General features: G+C 43.7%; 1 long non-coding RNA gene across 2 annotated transcripts; it reads left to right on the forward strand.

Moving 5' to 3' along the window:
• Positions 1-3,822: 3,822 nt before the first annotated feature.
• On the forward strand, positions 3,823-8,008 carry LOC144141384 (uncharacterized). 2 transcript variants are annotated; one of them, XR_013316570.1, is made up of 4 exons: positions 3,823-3,837; positions 3,947-4,138; positions 5,732-5,854; positions 7,521-8,008. It is a non-coding gene; the product is annotated as an uncharacterized LOC144141384 (long non-coding RNA). The 2 variants fall into 2 exon arrangements; XR_013316571.1 differs by having other exon boundaries at positions 7,524-8,004.
• The last annotated feature ends 743 nt before the right edge of the window (positions 8,009-8,751 follow it).

Here is an 8,751-nt window from a genome sequence, read left to right on the forward strand (position 1 = left end):
GGGTGTTTACGAATTGGAAGGGTTTTATTGCTGTAGTTTTTACTGTGGCATGCCATTTTCTTTTCAACGTACAGTACCAGAATAATAGCGTTCGCCGCAATGTTGTAACGTCTTTCAGAGCCATTAGTTTACCTATGCATACTGCACTCTTTATTACGCTGCCTTTTTGGTTTCCAGAACTTGTGGTGCTGTAGTCGGAAGAAAATTGTGAACGGGTGGGGCTTTAAATGGCTTGCTGATGGGTCTACGCGTATGAACAATCCTTTCCTTACTGTGCACATGAGCCGTTTATTAAAGCCCCGCTGCCTCTAGTTAGTGCTCCTTAACCCTTTGAAACCGAAAGTATGCGTAAAGTTCATATAATTGCGCCTATACGGGCTGTTCCTCGCATTCACGAGCAGTTTGATATTTATGTGACAAGCATTTCATTAATGCATCTGCCATTTTTGCAGAGCGTGGAATTTCTAGCCATTTGGAAGGAAGTTTATTGTACCACCCAAACTAATCTTACCATAGTCGTCCTCGTATTTAACGTTTAATAAATTATCCAGTCAATATTCACTCATTTTTTGGCTGCAAGGAGGAAATATTCATAAAAACCCTGAAAAAATACGCATGGTACTTACACTTATATCTTGCATATTCAGACAGCCACCTTCACATTTATTAGAAAAAGTGTAGTAATAATAAGAAGGTGTCATAAAGTTGAGAACACAACATCAAGCTAGTTGCATGTTAAACTTCAAAAGAAATGCATTTTGTCAAGGTATGCACCCTTTTCGAGAGTAGGGGTAATGTTGACGTGATTATCTCAAGATTTTTACTACATTGATCGCCTCTTCACACGAATACATGTCAGGAGCATAAGCATCCCACTTAATATCTGGCAGAGGCGTTTGCTTATCGTGTTATAGCTGCAGCCAATGCCAGATGGATCGCTCGCAGTGCAGTAATTTTGACTTCTGTCGCATCCTCTGATGAGTGCTTCACTGGGCGACAAAGTTTTGCAGATAGCCTGGGTTGACGTTTAGGAGTCTGTCCCTATAGAGACTGCAAAGACGTACCAAAACAATTACGCTGGTGCAATTGCGTCACCTTGTTTTCGTCGTTATTGTCGTGTTGAAATTGCCTATATTAGTTTCTGTTACCAGGATGAAATCTTGGCCAATGTCCTTTTAAGACGATACATATTCGTTGTCAGTTCCAATGTACTTGTTTACCTCAGTATTTAGAGTTCTCCAAGTGCTCCTCTTGCCCCCTTGGGCCAATTGTGAGCGTTCGCTACGGTGATGTTGGTTTTTATTTCACACACTTTATTCTGTTTTTGTTTGTTTTCCTTATAAGATCTTGGGAGTACCCGCAAGGGGGCTTTGTTTTCGGTGGTTTGGTTTTGTTTGTTCAAAGCTGGAATACTTTCTATTTGGTATCACAGTATCCGGGCTTTTGCCACATCTGTTATTAGCCTGCTAAGTGTATTCTGGTACGCATACATGCATGCCTGCAACGCACTTCTCAATGGTGGCGGTTAGAACGTATTCACTAGGTCCACCTCTTGTCAAGTAACTCCAAGATCTGCTTACGCTTTAAGCCACTTGTATTGCGTCATTTCAGACACAAGGACAACGGATGCTACACTTGCGGCAACGGGGCAGTAACGGCTTGGAATTGAATTTACAGTCCCGGTTACCTCATTGTGTCGGCTCTCGTTATTTTTCACAGGTGGTGGTGTAAAGGACGCGTTTACACCTCTCTTCATATGTATTTGTAAAAGGCTTTTGCTACTCTTGAGAGCCCTTTTTTTAAAGCTGACACGAATAATTGAGGTGGGCTATGAATGAGTTACTTAGCTCTTCTAAGCAGTCCAGGTCAAATATGAAACCTGGCTTTGTTCAATGTTGTTCCTCAGTTACTTCCTGCAGATCAGTATCCCTTAATGCATGAATATCTACCCCACGTGTTAACGTTAGAACTAAAATACGCCTAAAGGTCATCAGACACAGAAAACAACTGTCGGTTTAGTGCAATGCATAAAAATCGACTTCCACCAAACGGCTGAGAAGTCAATGTAGTCGTCCATTTTGTGTTGTTAGGGTCAGCGTATATCAGCATGCCCCGTGTGTTCATTTTAACCCTCGCGCAATGAGCAGAGGCGCCTCACTAGAACGACAATAGCCACCTCCGATTTGGAATAATACAATTCTATTAAAGCTCAGAACAAATAAATATAACAGGTATAACTTTACGAAATTCACAGTTTCTGCCTGAAAGTTGTTGGGGCTTCCGAAGCGGATTTTTATTGAAATCGTTCCTAGAACGCCCAAAAAAAACATGTGCGGCAGGGTGAGAACAGGTCATTTAATAGGAAAACACTAAGTTGCTGTTCACTTCTCGCAAGCTTCAGTCAAGTGGGAATGACACTTGGAACAAAAATGCTTGTTAGTGGCTCGGTACATTCTGGAAACCAATTAATGAGGTTGGTGAGCTGTCATGACAGACATAAATATCACGGTTTACGTACCTTCTCCCGTCTCATTGTTACTGGCGTCATTATGGGAACTGTTATTATGTTTTGGTATGTTTCCCCAGTAGAACATACCGACCGGCTAGAGCAAATATATTTACAAAATGACCACAGTGCGTCACCTATTCAAAGGTGCTCTATTTTGTTTTTACTGAGAAGCCTGATAAGGTCAGTTCCTCCTCGTATATATTCTAATTGCCTTCCTGAGATAACAGTGAAAAACATAATTTTTAAGATTTCAAAAATCTCCGGGGGAAGAGGGTTGTCTCATCACGCGACTGAAAGACCTACTGAATAAAAAGAAAGCGCAAGGCTTGATCCACAGTGCTTTTCGTCCTGCCGGCATTGTCGGCATTGTACGCCGGCGTGGCGAAAACATTTTAAGAAAGGCAGTGACAACATCGAAATAATGATTTCGAAACCGAACATGATTGAATTTCAAGCAGTTGCATGACTGAAGGAAAAAAATAGGACATATACAGAAAAGGTATCAGTACTGAAAAGAATGCATACAAACAAATGTCTCCACGAATGAAAGTCAGGAGACCTGACTTTTATGAGAAAGAGTTGCTGTTACATGTTGGTTATGCTAACGCTTACTTTCGCAAATAATGCCCCGATCGCAAATCCCACCATAAATTCTGCTGGGAAATCAGGTGGGCATCCTGGGAAATCAGGTGGGCATGGTGATCAATACTGGAAACTTACCTGGGCAACGTTTTTAAAGCTGGGAGTAGGTGGGAATAATGGCGGTAGGTTAGGTGGGCACCTCGGCTATCCTGGGCAATACTGGTGGCCTTACTGGTCAACGTGACCCACCACAACCATGCTGGCGTTAATAGTGTTGACTGATCGTCTGCGATGGGGACGCCCTTTTTTCTCCTTGGCAATGCCCACCGTCGTTTGCCGTTAAAATGCGCTAACAGTGAAGGGCGCCATGAGCGTTCGAAAAAAGCGGTATAGACATCGACAGCCCCCATGCAATTTGTTGTGAGCGGAGCATGTTTATATTCGCACGTAAAATATTCGGAAGCTTAGCCAGTGATATACCTCCAGGCCTAGAAACGAAGCTTCACTTGAGTAAGCCGACCTGCGTGCGCACAGGCGTGCATAACGCGAACTTATCTAATATATGAACTACAAGATGATATGCCGGGCTCTGCATGTATATGAAAAGATGCAACGCTACGAAGCCAGCGAGAGAACCGCCACCGTCGTTCCTAGCCGTTGTCGCCTGCAGCCCCCGTCACGCCATGAAATAGCTCATGGAACACGTACTGTTTGCTTACAGAACAGGCTCTCAACTCCTGCTGGATGTAAGTGGCACCTGACCTTACCGTTCACCGACAGCTTAGGCGTCCATGACAATGCTAGAGTTTTATTTATTTTTAACGCGTTTTCAACGGCGCGCGTCACTCGACTCAGTTGGCCGCCGGCAGGGGGGCAGCGCGACACAAGACGACGGCGGCGACGTTTCGGCGGCTCGCTCGGCTCCCACCGTCATGGCTGCGTGCAGTGGTTCTACGATTCGGTAAATGCTCAGCGGCGTGAAATTTCTGGTTACGTGATGACTATGGATTTATCTACCGGACGAACAAGTACGGCTGGTCAGTTAAGGTAAGTGAAACGTCGTTTACTAGTCCTGTGTATTTAACGGAGCACTGTTGTCGAGCCGGTGCCGGCCCTTATTACTGACGTTCTGTGTGTGCAACGTATCGCTCGCCTTGGTGTGCGATATCTATCATATCGGCGTTACGCAGATTTGGCATTTGACAAGCGACCTTTTCCGTCTTGTCACGTATGTTAGCAGCACTTGCTCCAAAGTTTGCGCCTTGGGTTGTGCGAAGTAGAATCATGTGTCATTAGTCAACTGACCGCACCGAAAACGCTACCGCCGTGTTCTTCGCTATGAGCCACCCAAAAAATACCACTCCCCTCCAGCCTTCAGGTTATAAAAATAATGCGTAGCTGTGTAATCGGCTGAGTACTCTCTTTAGGGGAATTGAACACTAACAAAAAAAAGGTAAAACGCGGGGTGTGCCTTGAATTCAGTCTAGAGGCCCCCTAGCACGCTCCGCACTATGAGTGTTTCAGTATTAATGTGTTCAATTATGAGCGTGAATAGTGTTGTGCGTCCGTCAGCCCCCTCGGGAATATGCATTTATACGAATTTTTATGCGACCACGTTGAAACATTGCGCGTATCGTGCCTCGTCTAGACGTTGGCGTGCTACGGACGGATAAACAGCGTTGTTGTAACGAGGTGGCCGCTGCCTTGCGCGTGCTGTAAAGGTCGAAACTTTTTGTAAGTGGCAATAAAATGTGCGTTTAGACTCTCCATGTCGAAAGGGGTTGGCCTTCTGGTTCTCCCATGCCCATCCAAAGTATCATATTCCCCGCGAGCCACTCCTTTCATTTCATCCCTAATTGTGAAAAGTTACCTTGCAGAAGCGCAAGTGCTTCAAAAGAGCATGCCTGTTTTATGTGCGCTGGCTTTTTCGGTAGTGATCCGCGGCCATTGCAGTTCTTCTGATAGATACAAAAAAGAAAAACAGTAGTGTCGATATTTCCGTGAATTTTACGAAACCAGGGTGGTTTAAATTGAGAGGATCCCTCAAATTCGCGCATCCCGTAGTCTAGGTGCAGATTCAGTGCGTGGAACCCCCAAACTAAAAAAGGGGTTCTCAGTTCTTTTTCATGGAAATGAATGAGCAGCTGCTAAATGTCTTGTGCATTCTATCTGGGAACGTTTTACCTTCAGACAAACTTCGCTGATAAGTAAAGCCCAAGTTTTGCACCCCTGTTTACAACACTTGTGTGAACAGACCACATTCCCGCATGCCTCTACACATCTTTCGAGTGGCGTAGCTTCTGAATGCGCAGAGCGTGTATATTTCAAAATAAATGTTTGCCTTATCATTTTATTTTTTGTGCTATCATTGCGGTAAATGTTACTGTTCTTACCAATAATTCTCGGAGAAAAATTAGGATCGTTTGAAATATTGATTGCTGATATTCATGCCCCGTGGTTTTTGTCAGTTACAGCATGTTTACGCTCAGCCTAATGTTGTATAGGAGTGATTTTTATAATCTACCCTACAGTGGGCAAGGCAGCCTGGTGATCTCTGCGATTCTGCATTTTGGGTGCACCAGGTTCGAGGAAAAATGACTGCGTCTGGCATGTTGGTTGATAATAATCTGCATTTTGCAGGCCATTGGCCGCTTGCAGGCAGAGAAGTTGCTCTGAAGATAAAGAACGGGCACGACGTACTCCCAGTCAATGGACGAGACTTCTCGTGGGACGTCGAGTGTGTTCGGGCCTAGTAAAAAAATGGTGACCACATTGCTTTTCTGCAGTTCTGAATTGTCTTGCATTATGTGCCTTCTTCAATTTCAGTAAGCTGAATTAGCCTATTTGAGTTTAAGGATTGTTTTAAAAAGCATTTGAGCCTTAGCAGTGTTACTACTTTGCTTATAATGTTTTGACACAGATAAGGTTGACCGATCAGATGGCTAGGTAACATAACGAAGTCTAATTTCCAAATTTGCACCATCTTTGCACGCATCTAGATAAGTTATCACTGCTTTCATCATATTGCTGCCTAGAACTGTTTCAGTTTGTAATTAAACGTAACGAGGCTTGGTGTTGGCTTTTGGCTAGCGTGATGGTGTCTGCTTATTTACTTCGGTGTTTGTTCTTATGTTTTGGCACATCTTACAGCTTTTTAAGCCTGCAACACTGGTTGAGCAAAATAGTGAGCTTGATGTGCTCAATTTATTGTTAGTTTTCTTACCCTGTGAACAGTTTTGTTCCACCATGAACATGCACATAATTTAACCGCATTTTGAAGCAGAAATATAAGATGTTACAAGTGTCAAGTAAAAAAAGATGGAGGTAGTCTTGTAATAGTTGGCTTTGTCCAAAAAAATGAGGAGGAGAGCCGTCACGATACCACAGCCCGAATTGGGAGGCTAAGAGGTGTTGACGTACCTAACTAGCTTGTAATTAATATGGAGCTATAACTGCAAATTAGTTTTATGCATGACTAGGATGGCATGCACTTAATGATGGCTAAACGAAGTTATCGTTAATCTTCATGTGAGTGACCGCAAGCCTTTGAACTATAGAGAACAAGTTGCCAGTGGGTTATTCTGGATTAAGTGTTGCAGGTTTCAGGTTTCACATTTTAGCTGATGGGAACTGAGGGGCTCTTGGCCATGGCACGTTTTCTTATTTTTTTCAAAGCAAGGCTTCTTTGGGCTTCATAATCACCCATGGCAACTTAAATTACTAATGTGAATGTGTGCCCCCTCTCATTGAATGGTTAGTCTTGCAGCAGACATCACATCTGGAAGTGCGGTGAAGCATGGTGATGGTGATGAACAGTAAAAAAGGAAAAAAAAAACATCAGATGGCCCACCATATTTTCTTTTTTCTACCGGGCCTCTCTTCATTAATGATCTCCACGTGTGCTCTGCTGGTTCGTTATGTCAGGGTGACGTGGGCATCTAAACAAACATGCTTATTCTCATCTCAGTGCTTAGAAAGCTTTTGCTGCTTTCCAGCTCTGCACTTTTTCCTCCCCACTTGTTTGGCAGTTCCAGTTAATTAGTACATGTGGACATAAAAAAAAAGCTTGCGAAGAATCGGACAAACATATTTGATGCTGACCACGCTGCAAGCAAATGGTTACCAATGAGGGAGTAGAGGAAAATAACCTTTGCCGGCTGCAGGCTAGTCTCGAGAATGTGCACCTGCTTCCAGGGCTTTCTCGTAAAACAAATTGGTGGCAGATGTGCGGTGACAATAGAATATGCTACTAAGATCCACTGCACTTCTGCCCTGATAATTATTGCCTTCTGGTGCACAATGCAACAATTATTGCCCATAATAGCATTGCTTGGAGCAGCCAGCTAACCACACGGCTAACCATTTTTCTTAGGAACATACGGGGACTTTGAGTATATTGAGCCTGATCCTCATTTGTATCTGCTTTTAGCAGTTGCAGTGCCGGTGCGACCACCACCAGGTTCGCTTGCTGGAGGAAAGGTGTTGCTGAAGCTGTGGTGTCCCCTCTTCCCTTCCTCCTTGAGCCAGTTTTGAGAATGTTTGCAGCTGTAGATGGACAGGAAAGCAGAATTTTTTCCCTTGTCGTTGCTGTACACTAATGAATCATAAGGAGCCAAAAAAACAGAATTTAGCCTGCAATTTAAATCTCGGCAGCACTTTTCTTTTAACTTACAACTTCAGCTGGATGCATGCACAGCACTCAAGAGCAAAGTTCTATGAACAGTTATTTCTTAGAAAATATTGGTTCTTAAAGTACAACTGCGCTTGAATTTTTGGCCATGCAAGAATGCTGTCTAATAGTCGACATGAAAAGAACGGTAGCGTCAGCAACTGGTTTAAAACCTGATTGCACACAGCACAGACGGTCCAATAAATTGGGGTTTTGGTAACCGATACTGAGAACGGCAGCCGCTCCCGACAGCCTGCAGATACGTGCCGGAAGTGGCTTGTTTTACACTTTTCTTTCTATGGAAGAACAATACTTTGTCGTGGCTAATTATGTCCAGTGGAAAAGCAGTGAAAAACGTGTACAGTAAGAAGTGTAGCGTGTTCCTAACACACAAGTCGCAGTAGACAATGTGGCCTGTGTACTAGCCTTGGCGCTTCGAGTTTACGAATAGTGGCCTGATTGCAGCAGCTATTTGTAAGAGATGAATGACCTGGTTTCAATCGTGTACGCATAAAAATAACCCGCAAGAAGCAGTGATACAGCACTCCAGAGTTTTACCGTCGCACATTTCAATAGCTGTCCTGCAATAAGCTATTCTGTTAACACTGTTTTCTCAGTGGCATGTGTTTTCTCGGTTATGGCTTACTTCAAAAGCATTTAACAAAAATTTTGAGTAGAGTAGAATTTATTTTAAGAAGCAGATTTGGTTGTTGCGGATGCTGCTTGCTACATTATTGTGTACGCGTAGGCCCGGCCAGAACTGGGAGCGCTGAAGACCAGCCGCCCAGGTGGGCAGTCGTGTTTGATCAGCCATTTCATACTCGTGGTGATGATGGCACTAATGATGATGATGGTGCTGGTACAAGATTTCCCCCCTGGTGCGCAGTGTGATAAATAGACATGAAAGCACGTTATGGTCAATCTGCCAGTAGATACTCATAGACACTGGAATGCTGGACTACGAACTGGCTTTCATGCAGCATTTTTCTCT

This window comes from Haemaphysalis longicornis, unplaced genomic scaffold, assembly GCF_048455015.1.
Source record: "Haemaphysalis longicornis isolate Haplotype H1 unplaced genomic scaffold, Haemaphysalis longicornis Haplotype H1 scaffold_6, whole genome shotgun sequence".
In the NCBI taxonomy this organism is placed as follows: Eukaryota; Metazoa; Arthropoda; class Arachnida; order Ixodida; family Ixodidae; genus Haemaphysalis; species Haemaphysalis longicornis.